We start from the raw sequence: 27,976 nt of genomic DNA, 5'->3' as shown, positions 1-27,976 counted from the left end.
GTCGTCCCCGACCATGACGGCGCTTGTCCGAGGCTTCTTTAGTTCTGTCCTGAACCAACTAATCACACTAAAAGAGGGGTTAGCCCTATTAGTGGTTTGTTCTTTTCGTCGCCTTTTACGACTGGCAGAACATACCGGACGCCTATTCTTTTCCCGGGCCTCCACGGCCATTATTATTATTATTATTATTATCCCCGTGGATTATTATTATTATCTTTACTTTCTCAGACGTTAAGTCTGGTGAGGAATGGAGTGACGCGGACCTTTATCAAGCGTCACTTCCTTTTTGCTGTACGGTACATGTTATATTGCATTTAGGAACTTTCGGGTAATTGAACATGTATCAATAATTACGGATTTCTGTAATTGTATATATATGTTTGGATGTAGCTGTATTGCATTGATGTATTGGTGGATATTGTGTGGTATGACTCCTGTAGTTGATAGTATAATTGGTATGATGTCAACTTTATCCTGATGCCACATGTCTTTGACTTCCTCAGCCAGTTGGATGTATTTTTCAATTTTTTCTCCTGTTTTCTTTTGTATATTTGTTGTATTGGGTATGGATATTTCGATTAATTGTGTTAATTTCTTCTTTTTATTGGTGAGTATGATGTCAGGTTTGTTATGTGGCGTTGTTTTATCTGTTATAATGGTTCTGTTCCAGTATAATTTGTATTCATCATTCTCCAGTACATTTTGTGGTGCATACTTGTATGTAGGAACGTGTTGTTTTATAAGTTTATGTTGTAAGGCAAGCTGTTGATGTATTATTTTTGCGACATTGTCATGTCTTCTGGGGTATTCTGTATTTGCTAGTATTGTACATCCGCTTGTGATGTGATCTACTGTTTCTACTTGTTGTTTACAAAGTCTGCATTTATCTGTTGTGGTATTGGGATCTTTAATAATATGCTTGCTGTAATACCTGGTGTTTATTGTTTGATCCTGTATTGCAATCATGAATCCTTCTGTCTCACTGTATATATTGCCTTTTCTTAGCCATGTGTTGGATGCGTCTTGATCGATGTGTGGCTGTGTTAGATGATACGGGTGCTTGCCATGTAGTGTTTTCTTTTTCCAATTTACTTTCTTCGTATTTGTTGATGTTATGTGATCTAAAGGGTTGTAGAAGTGGTTATGAAGTTGCAGTGGTGTAGCCGATGTATTTATATGAGTGATTGCCTTGTGTATTTTGCTAGTTTCTGCTCGTTCTAGAAAGAATTTTCTTAAATTGTCTACCTGTCCATAGTGTAGGTTTTTTATGTCGATAAATCCCCTTCCTCCTTCCTTTCTGCTTAATGTGAATCTTTCTGTTGCTGAATGTATGTGATGTATTCTATATTTGTGGCATTGTGATCGTGTAAGTGTATTGAGTGCTTCTAGGTCTGTGTTACTCCATTTCACTACTCCAAATGAGTAGGTCAATATTGGTATGGCATAAGTATTTATAGCTTTTGTCTTGTTTCTTGCTGTCAATTCTGTTTTCAGTATTTTTGTTAGTCTTTGTCTATATTTTTCTTTTAGTTCTTCTTTAATCTTTGTATTATCTATTCCTATTTTTTGTCTGTATCCTAGATATTTATAGACATCTGTTTTTTCCATCGCTTCTATGCAGTCGCTGAGGTTATCCAATATGTAATCTTCTTGTTTAGTGTGTTTTCCCTTGACTATGCTATTTTTCTTACATTTGTCTGTTCCAAAAGCCATACTTATATCATTGCTGAATACTTCTGTTATCTTTAGTAATTGGTTGAGTTGTTGATTTGTTGCTGCCAGTAGTTTTAGATCATCCATGTATAGCAAATGTGTGATTTTGTGTGGGTATGTTCCAGTAATATTGTATCCATAATTTGTATTGTTTAGCATGTTGGATAGTGGGTTCAGAGCAAGGCAGAACCAGAAAGGACTTAATGAGTCTCCTTGGTATATTCCACGCTTAATCTGTATTGGCTGTGATGTGATATTATCTGAATTTGTTTGGATATTAAGTGTGGTTTTCCAGTTTTTCATTACTATGTTTAGGAACTGTATCAATTTAGGATCTACTTTGTATATTTCCAATATTTGTAGTAACCATGAGTGGGGTACACTATCAAAAGCTTTTTGGTAATCAATGTATGCGTAGTGTAGAGACCTTTGTTTAGTTTTAGCTTGATATGTCACCTCTGCATCTATTATCAGTTGCTCTTTACATTATTATTATTATTATTATTATTATTATTATCATTATTATTATCATCGAGCTGCACATTATTTCTGACCCATAGGATTCAATGTAGCTCAATGTAGCGTTAAAATATCATATTTGTATGACCTCAAATTTTGCTTTCTTTATGCTTATGAAATATGAAATCCATAGATCAGAGAATCCTCAAATGTTAGTAAGTGCTTGTAAGACTTTCTGTGATAATAAAGGAAGTTGCAGCCTTCCCATGTGTTTTCTGTGGCCAGCAAGGAGATGGCTTGCAGTTTCGCATCGTCTTTCATCCTTCAGCTTTTCACTATGTATGCGTCTATCTTATTAGCTCTTAAGAACTGCAAATATTTTAAGTATATTTAAATTAATATATTTCGAATTTATTTGCTTAATAAACCCGGCATGTCCTTTTGTATTAATTTTTTGTAATTATCAGCTTTGTTTGCAGCTTTCCGTGAAAGAGTTGCGGTATTGCTGACGTGGAGCCTGTCCAAATACTGATTAGCGAATTATCTGTTCTTTTATCGAGCACCATGAACCTCCGATCTCTCAGAAACGAAATCCGACTCTCAGTTAACGATACAGCAAAACGCAACTGACCGATAGCTTTAAGCACTCGACTTCTCAAAATTACGTTAGGCCAAGTCTGTAGCTTTGCGTTTCTCTCTAAAACCCGTCTGCAGTAACAGAAAATTACAACAGGAATTAACAAGCACAACTCATCCGATTGCAGCTAACATTAATTCGTTGACTTCCTGCTGGAAATTGGTAAATAGTTAGTACTATGTTCTTTACACTATCGTCTTTCCACCTTCTCAAGTAGGCAAGTTAGCGGTTACATCTCCAGTTTTGCAGTCAGAGCGGTGCGGTGTTAAGAAATTTAAGAGGGTAGGGAAATATTTCTAAGAAATATGCCTCCATCTAACTTCTACACAAGCAGTAGGTCAACAGTGATTATTGCAAGATGGTAACGGTTAAGTTGTCAACCAACAATATCCCAACCCTGTTTGTAGAAGACATCTCAAATGAGCTTTTAGGCCAGTGAAGGGGTGGTTCCAACATCGTTTCTGAGAAGGCTTGCACATCCTTCGCCACATATTTCCAGCCATTATCCTGCTACAATACGACAGGTTCGTTTGTCCGAAGGAGAGGTTGGACGTCTGGCTGGAAACCGTGATATAGCGGTTGCTGTTTGGACTGCCCACAATAAGCAGAACCCGGTAGCACATTTTACGTGCAAAAGCGACAGATTCCGCCACACATGGATTTTTCCACCATGCAGCTCAACAACACAGGCAGACAGATCGCAGCTGCGACGCTCACTTCCTACGTGTACGTGAACAACACTGTCGTTACGAGAGGGTCTGTTAGCGACATGTCCTGCACACGCCGAAATCTCGCGGTATGACCGATGTACGCCTCGAACTGACACTGCCGTTTTCACTCTTTATCAATGGCGAGAAAAATTGCCCCTTGTTTGCAACTTTTCATTTGGTTTGAGAGCTCATCGTTGACAGATTTGCGCGACACTCACCAAAGAGAGGGATTGCAAGGCCTTCTTTCGCGTCATTTTTCTGCAGTTTCAGTAACTAAGTACGTGAAATTATATTCAAGTAGCAACACATTTGGGCAGAAACTTGAGCTTTTAATTAATAGCCCAGTCATCATCTTCACAAGATGACGCATTGTCGGATTTCAAACTGTCGGCTAAAACTGAGTGCCACACCTAGACTCGAATTGGGACCCTTGCTTTTCGCGGGCAAGTGCTCTACAGACAGTTATTGAAGAACGACTCACGGTTCACCCTCGCATCCTGACTAGTACCGCTCCCTCCTTCCATCCACACTCCAGAGAAGTTTTGATTCTTCAACGTCTTCTGGTCGTGACAAAATACTTCGCGGGTGAACGGTAATGGATGTCAGCGTCCAACGGGCACAATATTTCTGCAAGCGACCACGGTACCATCAGGTGCTCTGATGAACAAATTCTCTACAAGCTGGCGCAGGGTTTTTATCATTTCCTCCTCCCTGCCCCCCCTCCCCCTCCCGGGGTCTTGCGCTATCACCGTTGACCGCCCCCCCCCCCACCCCTCCACCGACATATCGCTCAGTACTAGGTTCGCGCCCGAAGACCTGAGGACGTGCGCTGTCGGCGTCTCTGCTGTTGCTCCCACACTCCTTCTAAGCCAGTTCACTATGGGATATATCCTTCCTCTTCTTTATTAAGTGCATGTTCCCAGGTCTTACTAGCGATGTAGCCAATGTCGCGATTGATCAGCGTTTGCATTGCTAAAATGTCGATACTTTCTTGAACAACACCGTCCCAGAACTTAGTTTTTCTGTCGGAATCTTAGTACGGTCACAATCCGTAGTGCTTAGTTCCCATAGGCAGTGTTCCGCGACTCTGACTTGTTAGGCTGCTGCAGTCTTGTGTTCCGTTGGTGTTCTCGGCAACAATCCTCGACAGTAGGCACCATCTGACGTGTGTTTTATGCTACATTGGCAGCGGATCTGATTGACCCCCGAATACCTTAGTCCGAGGTCGTCTTTGGCACTACCACGTATTGCCCATGTTTCAGCTGAGGAGGAGGAGGAGGAGGAGGAGGAGGAGGACGGGCGGGGGGAGGGGGGGTGAGGGGAGAGCGCAAGACAATCTTCCTCGGTGTTTCCGAAGAATTCTCGTCCTACCGTTCCCGATAATGCACCACAAAATGGAAAATGCGGAGGTCACATCCCCCTGAGATTCCTCATCTGCCCTGTCGGCTGTACCGTCAGTGTACGACGTAAGATGTTCCAGATTTGTCGCTCAGTGTACCAATTCTTCCCGAATATTTCCTCCAGATGCTCAAGCTCTTGGTTGCTGAGACACTCATTGCCGTTGACGAGAATGTGATCTCTGAAATATCGTGCCCGTCGGACTGTGGCATCCGGCCGTTCACACGTGAAGTTTTTCTGTAGACTTACTGGCACTAGCACTCCCGACAGAGGAGGTATTACGGATAAATAGCTTAGTGACAGCTTAGCGGATTGGTCTAGAATGAATTCTGAAGCTGCAGGCGTGTGCACTGATTTGAAACTTCTAGGCAGAATAAAAATTTGGACCGGACTACTGTTTTCTTCGGTAGTGCTAGTTCCGCAAGGCATGTCGAAGTTTCGAACGTAGGAAAGAGGTATTGGGGGAAGTGGGGCTATAAATGCGAGTCCTGAGTTGTGCTTTGCTAGCTCAGTCCGCTAAAGTTCCAGGTTCGAGTCCCTGAGACCTGATAGTGAAGCAGAGGCAGCGGATTTCCAGTTTTGGCATTTGCCTTAAAACCTAGGGTTCAAATGGCTCTGAGCACTATGGGACTTACCATCTGAGGTCATCAGTCCCCTAGAACTTAGAACTACTGAAACCTAACTAACCTAAGGACATCACACATATCCAAGCCCGAGGCAGGATTCGAACCTGCGACCGTAGCGATCGCGCGGTTCCAGAATGAAGCGCCTAGAACCGCTCGGCCACAACGGCCGGCGTTTAAACTCTGAAGTCTGATGTGGAAGAATCGAAATGTTTAGGAACATAGCAGGTGCCAACAGATTTATGGGCAGTCTGTGACTGTATAAATTGTAAAAGCATTGCGAACTGGGAGGGAGAAAAGAGAAAGCACCGTACATCGCCTACCCCTTTGACATCGTACTCATATATTCAAATTACAATGTGACTGAAAGACCGCAGTGGCGAGGGCCAGTGGTGCAGGCTTGCTGTATGTCACGCCTCCAAAGGAACTGCACAAACCTAGGAAACAGGCAACATAACGAACGCGTGGCGCACAGTAATGACTACAACTGGCACCTACCACTCGACTCGCTGAAACGTCACTCACAAAGCAAACTTAGTCCGAGTGTAATTGCAAGCTTTAAATTTTCGCTCTTTGTGACTATTTCAACTCTAGCTCCGCGTCCGAGACGTCAGGACGATTGTACCCATTGTCTCTGTTAAATGTTGTTGTTAACCGGAGAATTTCTACTACTACCTCTTTTGCTATCTTAGTGCACAAGTATCATCTATAGAGCTGTTAATATGAATTTCCGTAAAATGCTAGGAGGGAGGTGTCGATTTCCCTTCCATTCCATATTTCCGGCCCAGAGAATGATGATCGGTTTTGTGTGTGTGTGTGTGTGTGTGTGTGTGTGTGTGTGTGTGTGTGTGTGTGTGTGTGGACGGGGGAAAGGTGAAGGCTGTGCCTACTTCATTGCCAATTTCCTGCATTTGTGCATTCCAATCACAATCGCCGCCTATTTTCAGGTGACAACACTATCTATAGTAACGCAGAACGAAAGTAACGCAGAACGAAAGTAACGCAGGACGAAACTACGTAAAGGGCGCACATCTATTTCAGCACTATGTGGTTCCCCGGCGACGGAAATGGTGTTGCTGTTAATCTTTTGACGCTTGAGTTCTTGCTCAGATCTGATGCAGCGTAAACACAGAATTTTGTAGTACTGACTAGAAATTGCAAACTAAAAAAATGGTGCCATGATGACTGACTGCTGTTTCCGTGTTATACGCTTACTCTGTGAGTTTGCATGGATTCACCTCAATCTTTCCGGTGTTACTGTTTTCTCAAACATTATTTGATTTCATATTTTGAGAGTTTTTACAAATTCTGTGTTTATTGTTGTTTGCTTGCTGGGTTAGGCCGATGAAAGAGATTAATTATACGGATCCTTTTCTTGTCAATGACTGGAATCAAGTATGTTTTATTGAGAGGTGTTTTTGGTGATACCATAACTGTGTTTGTCTGGTAGTGGCTCTCACTAGGTGTGACTTAACAGGTACCGACTGCACGCACCAAGCTGTTGGCTGATACAAAATTTCAGTCCACATAGATTAATATCAACTATTGTACCTGTCTGGAGAGAGAAAAACAGCCAAATCTACGTTGATTGAGAAACTGCTATTAAGAAAGTAACGTGAGTATAGGCCTTACTTTTCCTAATTCTGATTAGGTGTTTATAACGCGCGCCTGCATAACGTTATACTGTTTGCGGAGTTTTATTGGAATAAATGAAAGCAATACGTCTATACACTTCAACGAATTGTTGAATGTTGGCATTTTATCGTTAATATTACGACCAAGTCCAGTCTTACCATTTGTTATCGTGACCTTATCATATTCGTATCCAATGGCATGTCTATTAGCGATGAGCCTTTGATAAGCCATTTGTGTATTGTACATTCTACATGAATATTTCCGAATTTACTGAGACGATAACTTTATAGGATTTAAGTTTTCAGTACTACTTTATCGATAACGAAGATTATGATGTTCAAGAGAACAGCTGAGGAATAAGTCTCTAGTTGTACTGTATCCGAAAGAGAAGAGGGGCACCACGAAGCTGAAGCTTAAGAATAATACGAGGATTCTGTGGCCGCGTCTAATGAGCATCGTCTGACAACTTGGCGAGAGCACTAAGAAACGGCGCCAGGTGGCTGAGGGGAATCCTCAAGATATGCAGCCTACAGGGGGCGGTCTGGTTCCGCCCCTCTGCACAGCTGTTGGAATTAGCGTGGAGCCGAGGAGAGGTGAGGTGAGGTGAGCCGAGGTGTAGCTCATTAAATCCCGCCCGTAACGAACCCGTCCCGAGTTATGGCAGCCTCACTTGGTGTCCCTACAACGCATTCCACTTAAGTGCGAGGCGGGGGACAGACGGTTCTAGGCTTGCATCCTTCTCCATGAAGTTACAGCCGTCAGCCGAGAACTTATCTGGGCGAGTAACACAGCAATGTCTGCATACATTCCAGCACACGCAGAGAGGGTAGTCCGAATGAATGCTAATTCGAAGGAGTGCAGGGGAAGACCAATACATGGTTAATGCGACACTTCAGACTTTCTTCGGCGAATATGTTGAATTACTATTTGTGTACGACGCCAAAATTGACACCAAATTTGAATTCGGCTGAGTAATCAGCCACCAAGAAAAACCCTCGTCATTGCGCCTTTTCCATTTGTACCGGACATTCTACTAGACAAAGTTTAATGTGTGGGATCGTTGGATAGGGAGGGAGGGAGGGAGGGAGGGAGAGAGGGAGGGAGGGAGGGAGGGAAGGATATGTAGGCGTAAAGCTGCTAAGCGACACGAAATGGAATGAGTACGTCGGGTTGACAGTCGGGAAAGAGAATGCTCACTTCGTTTTACGGGGAGAATTTTCGGAAAAAGTAGCTCATATATCATATAAAAGAGACACCGCATAGAACGATAGTGCGAGACAGTCTTGAGTGCTGCTCTACTCTTTGGTATTCCCACCAGATCGAATTAAGACATCGAAGCAGTTCAGAAGTGTGCTGCTAGAGTTATTACCGGTAGGTTCGACCAGCACACAATTATTACGGAAATGCTTCGTGAACTCAAATGAGAATCCCTGAAGGGAAGACGACACTCTTTTCGCGAGTCACTCTTTCAGAAATTTAGAGAACCGGAGGGCGATTGCTGATTCAGTCTACTGCCGCCAACATACATTTCGCGTAACGACCACGAAGATAAGATGCGAGATATTAGGGTTCGTACACAGGCTTATAGACAGTCGTTTTCCCTCGCTCTGTTTGGGGGTGGAACACGAGAGGGTATGACTAGTCGTGGTACTTGGTACCCTCTGCCAAGCACCGTACGATGGCTTGTGGAGTGTGTATGTGTAGATGTAGAAGGAAGATTAAGATTTATCGTCCCATTGACAACGAGATCACTGAATAACGACCACAAGCTTGGACCGAGGATGGGTAGGAAAGGGAACCAACCGTGTCCTTTTCAAGGACTTGTCTGGGGATTTCCCCTAGGCGATTTAGGGAAAACACGTAAAACCTAAATCCGTATGGCTGGACTGAGATTTGATCTGCTGCCCTCCGAATGCACGTCTAGTGTCTTACTCCTTTTCCATCTGGATCGGTTTGGACAGGAGACTGTCTTAACAGATATAGGCAGAAACTGGACTGTGCAATGTGACTACGGTACTGAGTGACTGCTCACTTGTTGGAATGGGTATAAAAGACAATACAGATTCCTCAGCTGTGTTGTTCGGCGGTGGAGCAGGGTAGCACGTGTGGACACTTAGGCAACTAGGTTCTCTTCAGATTGATGGAAAGATGGTCAGATTTACTGCAGGAATTACATACATGTCGCAGAACAGACGAAGCAAATGAACAACTGTAAAATTTCATTACATACGTGAAGAGACTGAAATCTCCTGCTATTGGCTGGTTGGGTGTCACAAATGTTATTGCATGAACACGTTGTCCAAATAACGCAAACGCTTCGGACTGGAAAGAGCACGCAAAAGTCGTCGCTGACGGGCTGTGTGTTAAAAGGTATTGTTTTACGTGAGTCCTGGCTGTTTCAATCTCTCGTACCATGTTTATTGTGCTGACTGCTGCCTGGTTGCTTGCATCGTTAGCTGGCTTACCTACGAAAAGCTAAACAAGATGGTTTAGGGTTTCCCTGGACGGAACATATAACCTCCACTCCTTCATACGGAGGACAAGACTAACACCAACAGCAGCATCAGGATGCTTCCGTGGCTGAGTTACTGTCTTGCCCTCGGCCAACTGCTCTTGATTTCAGGAGGACTATGCACCGCCACATGAGCTGAGAAATGTATCTTCTATGAAGAAAGACGTACGTGACTGCTTCCCAGATCTGTATTTTCATCTGAAATGTCGCTGTCGTACAACTGCGTCATGCAGTTGGTCGGCAACTCTGCACGGTTCTGTATCTGCCTTCATGTTGATAGTTCGTTCAGCACCATACGAAATGCGTGGAGGGATATTCCACAGATACATACGCAGACTCTGTTCGACGCCATCTCAGGACCTTCTCGATGGCAGCACGTGAGGGCTTCACACCATTTTGAATTCTCTAAGTCAGAGATTATGCACAGTTCTTTGTTTGTGTCCTGACAGTTGCACCATCTGCAGTAAATAGTTCATTTTCGCGAAAGTATATCCGACAGTGATATTCACGTAACTTCTACGGAGATAACTTCCTTTAACTGCGCTAATCAGAAAAGCGATCAAGATGAGATGCTGGTTACTCAGATATATTTCCTAAAACAAGCTAGTTTCAAATGTTAGAGGCATGACGTATCGAAACGATATCAAATGAGGCAGTGAGTTACGGACTCATGAGCGGAAGGACGACTCACGTCCTTGTCTGCTGCTCCTGAGTCAGATATCCGCTGCCTTCACTCATTCAAGGATAACGTGACGTTCATTTCTCTCTGAAGGTGACACTTCAGTCTTCCTTGTGAAAGTGTATAGTATTGGTCGGTCTACGAGTTCTCTGTATAGCGTGACTCAAGGGAGAAGTCACGAACTAGAGACCTGTTTCTGTCAATATGCCTCTGCTAGACACACACACACACACACACACACACACACACACACACACACACACACACACACCAAGTGATTCAAGGAATTCACGGATAATTATATCACAAACAACAACAACAATAATAACTTTATGGTACAATGAGATGAAGCACTAAGCCTAAATACATTACAGAAGTGTGGCATAATTCGACCATTAGTCTTCGAACACTGTCGCTTCTAACAACCCTACCACGACAACCATCAAAATTTAATAATGATTGTAGTGTTGCTCACGCTGCTAAATACTGCATTTTCGGGCAACAACAAAGTTATTATGTGGCAGGTGTCATTAGAGCACAATTAATAAATTCATTTAATTTCATGTAATAATGAATAAACTAAGCACTCATCTTTTCGTGTTTCCCACGCTGGTCTCGTTGTAAAATCATGGCTCAATCGTCGAAAATCTAGGTGGTGGTGATTCCAAGCTCGGATGCAAAGAGTCCTAGGTTTTATTCTGCTATATTCAAAAGTTTTGTAGATGCGCTTCACAAACCATTCTTGAAGATTAAACCTTTCAAAGTTAGCACAATGGTGATGTAAAAAAATAATCAGCACTCCGAATTTAAGCTACACTTCCTTTTTTTGCTTTTGTTGCAATATCACGAAACACACAAAACATCACTTCACAATACAAAACATACTTGAAAACATATTCCTCAAATTTTATAAGCTAACTACAATATGCGTCTTTCCAACATGACATCCAAGACTTGACTCTCTCAAGGTCCGACACTCTAACAAACTAATAACCGCTTACGCGCCCAAAATTCAGAGTTACAAGTACGTCAAAGATCACAGTGACAAAAGAAAGAATTCACATAAGAATAATATCATTGCAATATAAACATTGCGATGTATCAAAGTACCTCTACATTAATGGAACCAAATCTAAATGTTATCTCATAAATATGTTAACTATTCTACAGAAACACAGTAGAATATTGCTGGTATCGAGAGGTTAAGTTGAGGTGCCGTAATGGTTACGTAATTCAAGTACCATTACACGCTGCACTAAAGCAAAATATTTCTACTTTCAACTCCCCTATTTAACACCAAGAAACAACAACAAAGTGATGTCTACTATATTAAATACTGAAGCCTGGGGCCGAAAGCAGTACTGCCCCATCTGTAGGTAGCGGGACGCACTGGTGAACAGTTGCCTCTAAGGATCAGATTTGTTGCTGTAATTAGCTTTGCTTTATATGGAAAACAGGAACTGAAGTTGCTGCGGAGCAGCGCATATGCTGCAGCAGCGAGTTTGCTATCAAGAGCGGAAGCTGCGTCCTCGGAAGCGGAAGCCGTCTTCCGATGCTCCACAGAGCCCAGACCCAGCCAGGTCGTACTCGTGTCTTTTTGTACCACAATGCCCATATACGGCGTCTTCTTTGCAATAGCCGCAGCTAATGCAGCAGCTGAGTGACTTGACGCTGCATTGCAGAAATGAATACGCGAGTTCCCAAATATCTGAAAACCAATCGTAGAGTAGGAACTGCGAGGCACTGCTTGTACCGTTCCTTCAAGTCTACTTGAAATGAGCTTCACTGCGTAAGAACCGTCCTTCATTCCAAGAAATTAAATCGCGTTGCAGTGCAAAATATTAAATGTCGGAAGTCTGAAACTATTTTGTAAGAGAGTGTTACCGATGTATCAGGCTATTACACCAAAGAGCCAAAGAAACTGGTACACCTGCTTAATATTGTGTAGGGCTCCCGTGAGCACGTATAAGTGCCGCAACACGACATGGCATGGCTCGCCTAATATATGAAGTAGTTCTGGAGGGAATTGACACCATGAATCATGCAGGGCTGTCCATACATCCGCAAGAGTACGAGCGGGTGGAAATCTCTCCTAAACAGCAAGTTGCAAGCCATCCCAGATATGCTCAATAATGATATTTTACTATAAAAATACAGCGACCAGCCACTTTTTTTAATGCGTTTTATTCATGCCAATATGCATTTCGGGTTTGAACCCATCTTCAGCTGGCAAATTACATGTATCCTCAGTTTCTACAGTGGTACTCGACAGCAGTTTGGATGCTTCAGGTGGCCTGTGCAAAAGCAACGATTCCAATCATTTACTTCAATTTCGCGAGTTTAAAGTTACAAATTATCAGTTGTTCATTTTACTTACAATCTCTTTTGTTTTTTCTTGGCTTTTCTTCTTTTTTGTAACAACACAAACACTTTTTGTCTCGTATTTTACACAGGCGCACTGCGTTATCCGCCATGTTGTCGACTGACAGTTTTTGTTCACATACAAGCAGTTTATCTATGGACAGAGTTATATTTTACGAAAGTTTTGAGGTTCTAGATAAGCTACTGCTTACTAAACATTGACTTGGGCGATAGAAGTATTCTAAGTATAATGTATACAATTTTTTTGTTTTTTTTGTTTTTTTTTGTTACTTAGGCAGTACTGAAGATAATAAACTAACATAACACATTTGTACACAGCAGTAATTCATACATTTACAATATATCAAAGACAGAATTAAGATTTTTATTTTGTATATTATTACATGGATTTGTTGTGTTTATATTAAATTATGTTATTTCTTGATTGTGCTCAGTAAGTGGTCTGATAAGTAGAGTGTGAAAGTTTTTCAGAAATATTCTGTTTGGTAACTCTGAAGATGGGTGCAAACCCGAAATGCATATTGGCATAAATAAAACGCATTAAAAAAGTAGCTGGTCGCTGTATTTTTATAGTAAAATATCATTATCCACGGCCACGGAGCTCAACAGTCCAAATAAAATGGACAAATTGTTATGCTCAATAATGTTTATGTCTGGGAAGTTTTGTGGCAGCGGAAGTGTTTCAACTCACAAGAGTGTTCCCGGAGCCACTCTGTAGCAATTCTGGACGTGTGGGGTGTCGCATAGTCCTGCTGCAATAGCCCAAGTCCGTCGGAATGCACAATGGGCACGAACGGATGCAAGTGATCAGACACGATGCTTACGTACGTGTCACCTGTCAGAGTCGTATCTAAACTTATCATGAGTACATGTAACTCCAACTGCGCACACCACACACCATTACAGAGCTTCCACCAGCTTGAACGGTTACCTGCTGACGGCCGCGGTGGTCGTGCGGTTCTAGGCACTGCAGTCCGGAACCGCGGGGCTGCTACGGTCGCAGGTTCGAATCCTGCCTCGGGCATGGATGTGTGTGATATCCTTAGGTTAGTTAGGTTTAAGTAGTTCTAAGTTCTAGGGTACTGATGACCTACGATGTTAAGTCCCATAGTGCTCAGAGCCATTTGAACTTCTTGATGGCCCAGCATTGAAATCTGCAGCAATTTGCGGTAGGATTGCACCTCTGTCACGTTGAACGATTCTCTTCAATCGTCGTTCGTCCCGTTCTCGCAGGATCTTTTACCGGCTGCAGCGATGTCTGAGATCTGGTTTTTACCGGATTCCTGATATTCACGGTGCACTCGTGAAATGGTCGTACGGGAAAATCCCCGTCTCGGAGATGCTGTGTCCCATCGCTCGTGCGTCGACTGTAACACAACGTTGAAATCCACTTAAATCTTGATAACCTGCCACTGTAGCAGCAGCAACCGATCTAACAACTGCACGAGACATTTGTCGTCTTGTATAGGCGTTGCCGACCGCAGCGCCATTTTATATCTGTTTACATATCTCTGTATTTCAATAGATGCCTATATTAGTTTCTTTAGCGCTTCGGTGTAGGAGCAAATCTCTGACGTGTTAGAAACAAACTTCGTAGTCGAATTTTGGTTGATTGGTTAGTTTGGGAGAGGGGACCAAACAGCGAGGTTCCATGATGGAGGATGGCAGAAAGCAAGGGAGCAACAAGACAAACAGCACTAACCAGTCAGGGGGACGGGATAACGTGCAAACAAGAAGCGGAAAGCGAAGTCAGTGCAGCAGGAAGAGGAAAGAACAGCAGAGGGGGAAGGGAGGGTGGGAGTGGAGAGCAGGGGTGCCCCAGAAACGCTATGTGCGGTGGGGCACCAGCACAGCCACCGATGCGTCCCCACACGAACACCATATCACTGTCACGATCCAACGGGCTCAAAACCATGTGAAGAACACACTAAGTTCATTGCCTGGGATACCTACGTGCTCAGAATCCAAAAAGAAGTCAATGAAACAAGCAGCATCACCAATAGTCAAATTTTCTTACATGCTTCCGTCATGCTGGATGTTACAGGACACTTGACTCCTACTGACTTATGGTGAAAAGACAGACGGAGTTGCGAATAAAATAGATGTTCATTCAGCCTTGTTTGATTGGAAAAGGGGTACAAGACAGAAATCGGTCACCTGCCGAAAGAGCATCTATTTTATGTCTTTGTGTATCTCAACTGTTCTTACTTTGACGCAATTATGACAGCATAAATGACATACGAATGGAAGACGTTGAGACGCGGTGTGGCGCGGCTATAGCGAAACGCACGAGTGTGCGGCTGTCACTGCTATGCCTAGGAAGCTGCGAAAGCATGTCTTTAATCTTAACATGTTTTAGACCTGACCTCGAAATTGAAAACCATAACACCCCCATCCCTTCTGGTTCGTATGATTTTCATACATGTCAGATTAATGCTGTCTGTACAGTATACAGTTAAAGATCTATGCATGTGGACGTACGTAGGGACCACAGAAAGTATGTCACACACATTGTCCCATGTTAAGACCACTGCGCAAAAAGAGTGGCGCATTTTCAGTAGTGAGTACACGTTCTGAGTTTCGTGCATCGTTGGCTACACTGATTCTTCACGCCTATGCTAACCCGTTCGATATGTAGTTTGTTCTTGCCCCCTAGTGATGATTCCCACCCAGTAAGTGAAATATGTACAAAGTTTCGTTGGAGTCGGTCCAGTAGTGTAGGAGGAGATGTGGAATGTGCATACATTTTTATAATAGGTGTGGATATTATTTCATGCAACTAATGTTAACATCAAGTAATAGGAGATAAATAGGACGATAGGTGACTGAATGACACCCATCTCATATGTTTTTGATCTGGTTGACAATTATTGTCTTATTTCCAAACGTCGACGAGTCTTTTTATTTATAAGCTTAATGTAAAAATTCATAGAGGTCGATGCAAGGGAATCGGGTGACTGAATGGATATATCAATAGTGTACCTAAGGTCTTTCTCACTAGAAGACAGGAAGAAAGTCTTACAGCAGCTCTATCTGCGACCTCAAAAAATAGTCAGGGTAACACAGCTTTATTTGAACCCGTTTATATATCTTTTCATTTGCCAGACAGGGAAGTTTCCTACGATGGTGTTACAATTTTCTTAATTGTAGGCCTGTTGCACATGGCACAATATATTCTTCACGACATCTTAATAAATTCATTGTTCGGAACAACATAGTGTAACTAGAAAGAAAAAGTAGTGTTAAAATAATCTTACCGTACATTTAAAGACCCCGGAAACAGAAGCAGACAACTTGTAGAAGCGTACGCCACATACCTAAAACATACAAATTTAAGCAATTAATTCTTTAGTGCCTCATACCTATCATACACAAGGTACACAGATCAAAAAAAGTTTTGCATCCCCTCGGTTCCGACAGTTCCGGAACCAGTACAGCAAATTGGAATAGAGATCAACATAAACATCGTTTCCGCCCTTTTTATTGCTCATGAAAACCCCACATTTCATGTTGTACCACTATACCGTGAGACCTTCAGAGGTGGTGGTCCAGACTGCTGTACACACACGTACCTGTAATACCCAGTAGCACGTCCTCTTGCGCTGATGCATGCCTGCAATCGCCGTGGCATACTATCCACAAGTTCATCAAGGCACTGTTGGTCCAGATTGTCCCACTTCTCAACGGCGATTCGGCGTGGATCTCTCAGAGTGGGTGGTGGATCACGTCGTCCATAAACAGTCCTTTTCAATCTATCCCAGGCATATTCGATAGGGTTCATGTCTGAAGAACATGCTGGCGATTGTGGTCGAGCGATGCCGTTATCCTGAAGGAAGTCATTCAAAAGATGTGCATGATGGGGGCGCGAATTGTCATCCATATAGACGAATGCCTCGCCAATATGCTACCGATGTGGTAGCCCTATTGGTCGGAGGATGACATTCACATATCGTACAGCCGCTACGGTGCCTTCCATGACCACCAGTGGCGTATGTCGGCCCCACATAATACCATCCCAAAACAGGAGGTAACCTTCACCTTGCTGCACTCGCTGGACACATTCGCTGGACAATGTGTCTAGGGTGTTCATCCTGACCAGATTGTCTGGTTGAAGGCATATGCGATACTCATCGGTGAAGAGAACGGGATGCCAATCCTGAGCGGTCCATTCGGTATGTTGCTGGGCCCATCTATACCGTGCTGCATGGTGTCGCGGTTGCAAAGATGGACCTCGCCATGCATGTCGGGAGTGAAGCAGCGATTCATGCAGCCTACTACGCACAGTTTTAATCGTAACACAACGTACTGTGGCTGAACGAGTAGCATTCAACATGGTGAGGTTGCTGTTAGGGTTCCTACAGCCATAATTCGTAGGGAGCGGTCATCCACTGCGATAGTAGTCCTTGGGCGGCCTGAGCGAGGCATGTCATCGACAGTTCCTGTCTCTCTGTATCTCCTCCATGTCCGAACAACATTGCTCTGGTTCACTCCGAGACGCTTGGACACTTCCCCTGTTGAGCGCCCTTCCTGGCATAAGGTAGCAATACGTACGCGATCAAACCGCGGTATTGACCGTCTAGGCATGGTTTAACTACAGACAACTCGAGCCGTGTACCTTGTTCCTGGTGGAATGACAGGAACTCATTGGCTGTCGGACCCCCTTCGTCTAACAGGCGCTTCTCACGCACGGTTGTTTACATCTTTCGACGGGTTTAGTGACATCTCTGAACAGTCAAAGGGACAGTGTCTGTGATACAATATCCACAGTCAACGTCTGTCTTCAGGAGTTCTGGGAACTGGGGTGTTGCAAAACCTTTTTTGATGTGTGTATAAAATTAGAGTACGTCCATAAGAGGATTTAAGCCCACTTCCCAAATTGATTAGGGAGAGATAATCAAGACCTAGGTCGATTACTGCTAATCAGTTTAGTACATTGCTTATATTAAATGCCAAGAACCTTGATCTCTTCGTCAGAATACAGAAGTCACCGATTGGAATTCTTCACTTACAAAAATTTTCTTCCCCGAAATTTGTTTGTCAAGGGAAGGACACGTGGTGGTGTGCCATTGCTGGTCACCGAACTGTGTTTTAGTGTCGCACGCGAAAGTTCAAAACTGTCCTCACTGCCTCATAGAACGAGCTCAAGTGACACTGAACAGAGTAGTACGTCGGATAGGGTAAGTTAAGCTCGGTGAAACGTTTGTCGTATCCGAGAAAGTGGTCTTTTTAGCTCTGTACCGCGTCGCTTTCTGTCCTATTAATCTGCATATTGTCTGCCCTAACACAACACGGAATAAGAGCCTCGATCAAAAGATCCACTCGACGTAGGCAAGCCCTTGACACACGCAACTCAGAAAAGAAAAGGGGGGGGGGGGAGGAGGGACCACTTTGGCTTTCAAAATATTTCGCAACACCCGTTAAAATGGCTCAAAATGTTCGAATGCGAACTAATAACAACCTCTAAACACTACTTCTCGCTGTCTCAATAAACGACACACACGCGTGCGTGAGGTGGCGAGAGATGCGGCTGGAAAGAATCCACATGATGTAAATCTGATGTCTTCAGCTTGCAGCATCTAGTATCACCGGCGATGTGCATGAATAACCCAAGAGAGATTTCCAGCAGCTTTCTGCTAATGGCTGTATTAACCTGTTGCATACAAAGTTTGGTGTTACTGAATAAAGCAAATCTCTTCACATTCTCCGCAGTGCTTACTCGCCAGGGTTCTACTGAAGGAGTGGCAATCATTAAGACAAAGGCGTTTGTCTTGGAGGCGACATTTTTTCACGAAATTTCCATCATCAATTTTGTCCTCTGAATATTTTATTCTTGTCAACCTACATAGGGAGAAATGATCATCATCATAAAACAGGAGAAATTAGATCTCGTACAGGATTGTTGACAATGTTGATTGGAATACTTTCTGAAAGTATTTGTATGGAGTGTAGCCATGTATGGAAGTGAAACATGGACGATAAATAGTTTTGACATGAAGAGAATAGAAGCTTTCGAAATGTGGTGCTACAGAAGAATGCTGAAGATTAGATGGGTTGATCACATAACTAATGAGGAGGTATTGAATAGAATTGGGGAGAAGAGGAGCTTGTGGCACAACTTGACTAGAAGAAGGGATCGGTTGGTAGGACATGTTCTGAGACATCGAGGGATCACCAATTTAGTATTGGAGGGCAGCGTGGAGGGTAAAAATCGTAGAGGGAGACCAAGAGATGAATACACTAAGCAGATTCAGAAGGGTGTAGGCTACAGTAGTTATTTGGAGATGAAGAAGCTTGCACAGGATAGGGTAGCATGGAGAGTTGCATCAAACCAGTCTCAGGACTGAAGACCACAACAACAACAACAACAACAACAACAACAGGATTCAAATGTTTCCACGCACTGTTAGAGAGTGGAACTGTAGAGAAATAGTCTGAAGGTGGTTCGAAGAATCCTCTACCAGGCACTTATGTGTGAACAGTACAGAAGTCATGTAGATATAAATGTAGGAAATTTTGATGTAAGGTATCTGCAGAAGACTATCCTAGAGCAGCAGCTGCACTGGTTTCGATTTTTCCAGCGTTGATGAAGAATGTAAGGGTAAATGGTAAGAAATGATAAAAGTGGCCTAGAAAGGCAGAGGAGAAGATATTTGAAGATGCACTGCAGGAGAGGGGCGGTGTGGGGCAGACTTGACTGCAGACGGGGAGAGTTGAACACATTTCGTATGCTCTGCAAATCTACTGCGTAAGGTAGGTGAATAAAGAGCACAGCAGCCAACCAGTGTTAACGTAGCACGATAAAGCAACGAATCATTTAAAAAAATTGCCATGCCGGCAACGCGCCACGTCGCGTGAGGTAAAACAAAGTTGATCGTAGCGAAGAGCAATTAGGTGAGATAAATAAACCGACCAGCGAACAAACTAAATTTTGTAAACCGTCGGTAGAACAAAGATGTAAATATGTCAGTACCTGGAACGGCAAACTACAATCTGTAGTCAATACGGCGTTAGTTTAGACACATGCTTGGCCTGTATGCTCTTTACTCGTTTGTATTGAACTACTTTAGTGCATTTGTAAAACGAGTGGTAACATTAGCAAGACAGTAAAAAGTCAACAAGTAAACGACGTAATTAGTCTGCATGCGTAGATGCGTATCTAATGTTCAACTACACACGATGAACTGAGAACATTAAATCAGGGAAAGAGTCAAACACTATTAATGTCCTTGAAAGAGAAAAGTGCAGACTTAAGTGGAAACATGAGCGAAAATAGGATCATCATATTCAATTATCAATGAATGACTTAATTTTCCTAAATTAGTCTGCAGTCATTATAGATATTTGTGAATATTTCTGGATCACTCAGTGTATTTTTATTTATTACTACGTTTCGGCTGCTTCCAGCACACAAAAATTTACAACTCATAGAACAGTGTTCTGTGTCAGCTACAATTAAACCTATGCTTCTGAGAGCATTGAGTCTGTTTTAATAGTTCTGTGCTTCGATGTAACGATGGCAGCAATTGAAACGACGTAATGAATGGAAACTCATCAAGCGAAAAGGCCTTTCGTGTAACGCAGCGAAACACACACACACACACACACACACACACACACACACACACACACACACAGAGTCTGTCAGCTCTTATGTTTACCCCTCTGTTGAGTTTGTAGTTGATACTAGGTATTTTCTAAAATAACCTCAGAATACTTTTGGTAGATACATCGTTTGACTTTCGTTAATACTGCCTCTACCAAATTTGGAAAAGTATAGTGGCCCTGTGCTGAAGGTGTCATTTTCGCTAACTTCCAACAAAAATGAAATATTTGAGCGGTAGGCTTCATAGGTAATTAATTATTTAAATAAATTTTTAATAGGCATTTTTAAATTGGAGTAAGAAGTGTAAGATAATTTCTCTTAGCCCTTCACAGATTCCTTAACCCACAAATTCCTAACCTCCAACAGGTTTGCAACCCACAGAGTCACCAAAATTTGTTAATTTCTAATAGCTATTAAAATACTAGTAAGATTTAAAAAGAAAAACTTGGGGCACATGCAATAGGTAATATTAAGGAAAGGCGCTATTAATGCATCGATTATGTACTAGGTGCGCCCCTTTTTTCGTTTTAAATCTTACAGTTATTTTCATAGCTATTAAAAATTCACAATCACAAATTTTCAGGACAGTCAGCATGGAATTAGAAATCTTTATAGGGGTAGGAGAAATTATTTTAGACTTTTTATTCCGATTCGAAACAGTGGTGTATTGAAGATTTATTTTTACGTAAATCATATTTGTCTGCTTTTGAGTCCTATGTATGTGAAGTTTAAATGTATTGATGGGTTTATAGGAAAGACATGTTTTAAATTTCAGGTTTATTCCAGTATCTTTTCACCTGGTAACATCTGAAACAGAATGTAATACCTATGTAATCATAATATATAAATTTTGCATAATTGTTGTATTCCTAAAAAATAAAGATGCAAGCAAAATTAAATTTATAAAATTCTTTTTACGATTTTTTACTTCCTGTTAGAGAACAAAAGCAGATATATTCAATATATCCATAATCTATACCAAACTGCTCATTCAGCATGACATATGACAACTTACACACGAATATGAATCTTATTTCGAATTTTATTGACGTCTAGTAAATTTCAAAAATACAGAATTCACAGATAACAAAACAGATCACCTCATGAAAGGTCTGAAATACAACATAGCACCAAAATTACAGAAAAAATGCTATAAAATACTGGACAGCCACTACTAAAGTTGCAATAGACATAATGAATTGGTCATACAGAAACAGACTGCCATTGCAGTTAACGTAGGAAACATTATAGACAAGGAAGTCAGCGAACAAAATGCATACAAATACCGACCCAAAACAGAACAAAACAAAACAAAAATTCTGAGTAATATAAACCACGAACTACTATTTAATGACGCTATAGCATTAAAAGCTGATAAAGGGAATGCAGCATCGTCACGCTCAAAAAAAACCGACTATACAGGGTGGTCCATTGATAGTGACCGGGCCAAATATCTCACGAAATAAGCAACAAACGAAAAAACTGCAAAGAACGAAACTAGTGTAGCTTGAAGGGGGAAGCCAGATGGCTCTGGTTGACCGGCTAGATGGCGCTGCCATAGGTCAAACGGATATCAAGTGCGTTTTTTTAAAAATAGGAATCCATTTTTTATTACATATTCGGGCAGTACGTAAAGAGATATGAATGTTTTAGTTGGACCATTTTTTTTCGCTTTGTGATAGATGGCGCTGTAATAGCCACAAACGTTTAAGTATGTGGTATATTGTTACACCGAGCGGTCTAAGGCGCTGCAGTCATGGACTGTGCGGCTGGTCCCGGCGAAGGTTCCAGTCCTCCCTCGGGCATGGGTGTGTGCGTTCGTCCTTATGGTAATTTAGGTTACGTAGTGTGTAAGCTTAGGGACTGAGGACCTTAGCAGTTAAGTCCCATAAGATTTCACACACATTTGAACATTTTTTTAAATCTCGTAACATTCCGCCAGTGCGGACGGTAGTTGCTTCGTGATACATTACCCGTGTTAAAATGGACCGTTTACCAGTTGCGGGAAAGGTCGATATCGTGTTGATGTATGGCTATCGTGATCAAAATGACCAACGGGCGTGTGCTATGTATGCTGCTCGGTATCCTGGACGACATCATCAAAGTGTTCTGACCGTTCGCCGGATAGTTACGTTATTTAAGGAAGCAGAACGTGTTCAGCCACATGTGAAACGTCAACAACGACCTGCAACAAATGATGCCCAAGATGATAATCCGCACATCAGTAGGAGACAAATTGCGCGAGAATCTGGTATCTCAAAAACGTCGGTGTTGAGAATGCTACATCAACATCGATTGCACCCGTACCATATTTCTATGCACCATGAATTGCATGGCGACGACTTTGAACGTCGTGTACAGTTCTGCCACGGGGAACAAAAGAAATTACGGGACGATGACAGACTTTTTTGCACACGTTCTATTTAGCGGCGAAGAGTCATTCACCACATCCGTTTGACCTGTGGCAGCGCCATCTAGCGGGCCAACCATAGCGCCATCTGATTTCCCCCTTCAAGCTAGACAAGCTTCGTTCTTTGTAGTTTTTTCGTTTGGCGCTTATTTCGTGAGAAGTTTGGCCCGGCCACGATCAATGGACCACCCTGTATAGACGCGGTCATGTCCTCCTTTGAGTCTAACAATATCACAGAACTGCCTCACAAACCAACCAATAGATTCGCAGCTAACGTAAATAAAACCATTAAACACTACAACAGTATTCCCACTGCATATGTAAAAAGAACTTACAATAATGAATCCAAATATACAAAAATTACGCACCCAATGGAAAATTCATAGACCGATGGTTCCGATTCGTCCCGTAATTAATTGCATGAATAGCCTAACAACGGTTACACCAATCATCGCATGCCACAGCTTCATCACATTCTTTTCCAGTGGCTGCATCTCTCCTGTGAACCTTTCTCCTATAGTGACGCCACAGGCAACCTGTGTATTCCATCTGGTCTTTGCATTACTCCACCTCTCAACGCCGACTCTACGTGGGCGTCACTCGACAGTGGAAGCGCCCCGCTGCGAGCGAAACTGGGCGCGAAGAGAGCTTTCTGGCGTAACGCCTCCCCGTGTCGGAGGCGCGGCCGTATCTACTCCGGAAGCGGCGCCCTGATTTATCGGGAGCGCGCTAATTATGCACCACGGAGGCGGGGATTTACTGCGCACCCCGTCACTGGCTGCCCCTCAAGAAACACGCCACGGCGCTTCGCACCTGGGCGGTCGGGATCTCTGGTCTCCAGGCGGAAGGGAAGGGAAGGGAAGGGAAGGGAAGGGAAGGGAAGGGAAGGGAAGGGAAGGGCTGTAGGCCGGCCGCCCATCGTCGTCGTTAAACTCGCCGACAGCCGCGTCTATGCACCGCCGGTGTGGGCCGCCGTAATGGATTATCCAGCTCAGCAGTTCTTCTGCGCACTCAATGGAAAGGCGTGGCCGGGACACCGACAGCTGCTGCATTCTGAAGCGGATCTCGTTCGGGAAACTATTCCGAAGACAGGAGTGCTAAATTTCCAGTCGCTTCATTTCCGGAATTCACGTAAGTTTACACCTATGTGTACGAGTGCTTTTCTCGAGTTAAGGGAGGTAGCGAGGCCAATATCTGGATTTACAAGTTTGGAGACAAGCTAATGCTGCCATTTTACACATACACTACTGGCCATTAAAATTGCTACACCACGAAGATGACGTGCTACAGACGCGAAATTTGACAGACAGGAAGAAGATGCTATGATATGCAAATGATTAGCTTCTCAGAGCATTCACACAAGGTTGGCGCCGGTGGTGCCACCTACAACGTGCTGACATGAGGAAAGTTTACAATCGATTTCTCATACACAAACAGCAGTTGACCCACGTTGCCTGGTGAAACGTTGTTGTGATGCCTCGTGTAAGGAGGAGAAATGCGTACCATCACGTTTCCGACTTTGATAAAGGTCGGATTGTAGCCTATCGCGATTGCGGTTTATCGTATCGCGATATTGCTGCTCGTGTTAGTCGAGATCCAATGACTGTTAGCAGAATATGGAATCGGTTGGTTCAGGAGGGTAATACGGAACGCCGTGCTGGATCCCAACGGCCTCGTATCACTAGCAGTCGAGATGACAGGCATCTTATCCGCATGGCTGTAACGGATCGTGCAGCCACGTCTCGAGCCCTGAGTCAACAGGTAAGGACGCTTGCAAGGCAACAACTATCTGCACGACGACGTTTGCAGCAGCATGGAATATCAGCTCGGAGACCGTGGCTGCGGTTACCCTTGACGCTGCATCACAGACAGGAGCGCCTGGGATGGTGAACTCAACGACGAACCTGGCTGCACGAATGGCAAAACGTCATTTTTTCGGATGAATTCAGGTTCTGTTTACAGCATCATGATGGTCGCATCAGTGTTTGGCGACATCGCGGTGAACAGATATTGGAAGCGTGTATTCGTCATCGCCATACTGGCGTATCACCCGGCGTTATGGTATGGGGTGCCATTGGTTACACGTCTCTGTCACCTCTTGTTCGCAGTGACGGCACTTTGAACAGTGGACGTTACATTTCAGATGTGTTACGACCTGTGGCTCTACCCTTCATTCGATCCTTGCGAAGCACTACATTTCAGCAGGGTAATGCACGACCGCATGTTGCAGGTCCTATACAGGCCTTTCTGGATACAGAAAATGTTCGACTGCTGCCCTGGCCAGCACGTTCTCCAGTTCCCTCACCAACTGAAAACGTCTGGTCGATGGTGGCCGAGCAACTGGCTCGTCACAATTCACCAGTCACTACTCTTGAACTGTGGTATCGTGTTGAAGCTGCAGGGACAGCTGTACCTGCACACGCCATCGAAGCTCTGTTTGACTCAATGCCCAGGCGTATCAAGGCTGTTATTACGGCCTGAGGTGGTTGTTCTGGGTACTGATTTCTCAGGATCTATGCACCCAAATTGCGTGAAAATGTAATCACATGTCAGTTCTAGTATAATATATTTGTCCAATGAATACCCGTTTATCATCTGCATTTCTTCTTGGTGTAGCAATTTTAATGGCCAGTAGTGTGCCAAGTTTTTGCCTTTGTCGTCTAACGTACTTCAAACATATTTGTAGACACATTTCGCCATGGTATTTCATCCGAACTGCGAGGAAACTTTTAATTTTGCCTGTCTCGAGAAAAAGGACTGTGACGGAAAATTGGGTGATTCTCTAACTTGTGCACTATGCTTTCATCACGGACGACGTTATATGCATCTATGGTATATATTTGGTCGTGTTTTGACAGGACACGCGATAGGTGTCGTAACGTTAACATGGTAAGAACACATTGTGTTCGGAATGTATGGTCGAACTCTGATGACTTTGTAGCCTGCCTTAATCTCCGATGGAAGCACTACTCCATCAAATGTGAGAAAAAGTGTGAGTACGGACTAAGTGTGTCTTAATCTTTTTCATTATCCGATGGACAACAGTGACGCACTGACCAGACATGATGATCTTGGATTTCCCCCGCCGTCACACCATCAAGCAGCCGAGTGTAAATGAAGTCAGGTGAAGTATTCAGCTTGCCAAGGAGACCGACACGAACAGGGACATTCATTTGGGCTTCCTTGGAGACCTATGGTAGTAACTGAAGGCACAGTGACAAATTTTGACAACGTGAACATTATTTCGGACCACCTGCAGCCATTCACGCTTGACTTCTTCCTCGACGGCAGTAAAATCGTCCAATAGCTTAACTGTATCACGTATCACACGGCCAGACGCGCCACACAGTAATCTGAGGAGCATGGAGACCGAAGTCACCTGATCTGAACCCAGTGTAATACATATGGGATGCTGCCGGACGCCATCTACACACACACACTATATATATACACTCCTGGAAATGGAAAAAAGAACACATTGACACCGGTGTGTCAGACCCACCATACTTGCTCCGGACACTGCGAGAGGGCTGTACAAGCAATGATCACACGCACGGCACAGCGGACACACCAGGAACCGCGGTGTTGGCCGTCGAATGGCGCTAGCTGCGCAGCATTTGTGCACCGCCGCCGTCAGTGTCAGCCAGTTTGCCGTGGCATACGGAGCTCCATCGCAGTCTTTAACACTGGTAGCATGCCGCGACAGCGTGGACGTGAACCGTATGTGCAGTTGACGGACTTTGAGCGAGGGCGTATAGTGGGCATGCGGGAGGCCGGGTGGACGTACCGCCGAATTGCTCAACACGTGGGGCGTGAGGTCTCCACAGTACATCGATGTTGTCGCCAGTGGTCGGCGGAAGGTGCACGTGCCCGTCGACCTGGGACCGGACCGCAGCGACGCACGGATGCACGCCAAGACCGTAGGATCCTACGCAGTGCCGTAGGGGACCGCACCGCCACTTCCCAGCAAATTAGGGACACTGTTGCTCCTGGGGTATCGGCGAGGACCACTCGCAACCGTCTCCATGAAGCTGGGCTACGGTCCCGCACACCGTTAGGCCGTCTTCCGCTCACGCCCCAACATCGTGCAGCCCGCCTCCAGTGGTGTCGCGACAGGCGTGAATGGAGGGACGAATGGAGACGTGTCGTCTTCAGCGATGAGAGTCGCTTCTGCCTTGGTGCCAATGATGGTCGTATGCGTGTTTGGCGCCGTGCAGGTGAGCGCCACAATCAGGACTGCATACGACCGAGGCACACAGGGCCAACACCCGGCATCATGGTGTGGGGAGCGATCTCCTACACTGGCCGTACACCACTGGGGGTCGTCGGGGGGACACTGAATAGTGCACGGTACATCCAAACCGTCATCGAACCCATCGTTCTACCATTCCTAGACCGGCAAGGGAACTTGCTGTTCCAACAGGACAATGCACGTCCGCATGTATCCCGTGCCACCCAACGTGCTCTAGAAGGTGTAAGTCAACTACCCTGGCCAGCAAGATCTCCGGATCTGTCCCCCATTGAGCATGTTTGGGACTGGATGAAGCGTCGTCTCACGCGGTCTGCACGTCCAGCACGAACGCTGGTCCAACTGAGGCGCCAGGTGGAAATGGCATGGCAAGCCGTTCCACAGGACTACATCCAGCATCTCTACGATCGTCTCCATGGGAGAATAGCAGCCTGCATTGCTGCGAAAGGTGGATATACACTGTACTAGTGCCGACATTGTGCATGCTCTGTTGCCTGTGTCTATGTGCCTGTGGTTCTGTCAGTGTGATCGTGTGATGTATCTGACCCCAGGAATGTGTCAATAAAGTTTCCCCTTCCTGGGACAATGAATTCACGGTGTTCTTATTTCAATTTCCAGGAGATATAATCTCCGACCCGTAACTTACGGGAATTGCATGACATGTGCGTAGACTTCTGGTGCCACACACCACCGGAAACCTACGACTCGTCGGACTCGTGCCACGCTGAATAGCAGCTGCACTGCGTTCCAAAAGTGATGCAACACACTATTAAGCAGGTGGCCGTAATGTTAAGGACCAACCAGTATCTAGTGCTGCTTGCAAAGCCATCCTCAGAATTCGTAAGGGTTTGAGATGTATTTGGTATCTTAATTTCACCTAGCAATGCATTTAACAAGTCAGTACAGGGATGCACACATTGTACCTGGGCATCAGGTTAAGAGTAGCCTTATTACCAGACAATAATG

Source organism: Schistocerca nitens, chromosome 6 (assembly GCF_023898315.1).
Source record: "Schistocerca nitens isolate TAMUIC-IGC-003100 chromosome 6, iqSchNite1.1, whole genome shotgun sequence".
Taxonomy (NCBI): domain Eukaryota; kingdom Metazoa; phylum Arthropoda; class Insecta; order Orthoptera; family Acrididae; genus Schistocerca; species Schistocerca nitens.
This window is presented reverse-complemented; position numbering follows the sequence as displayed.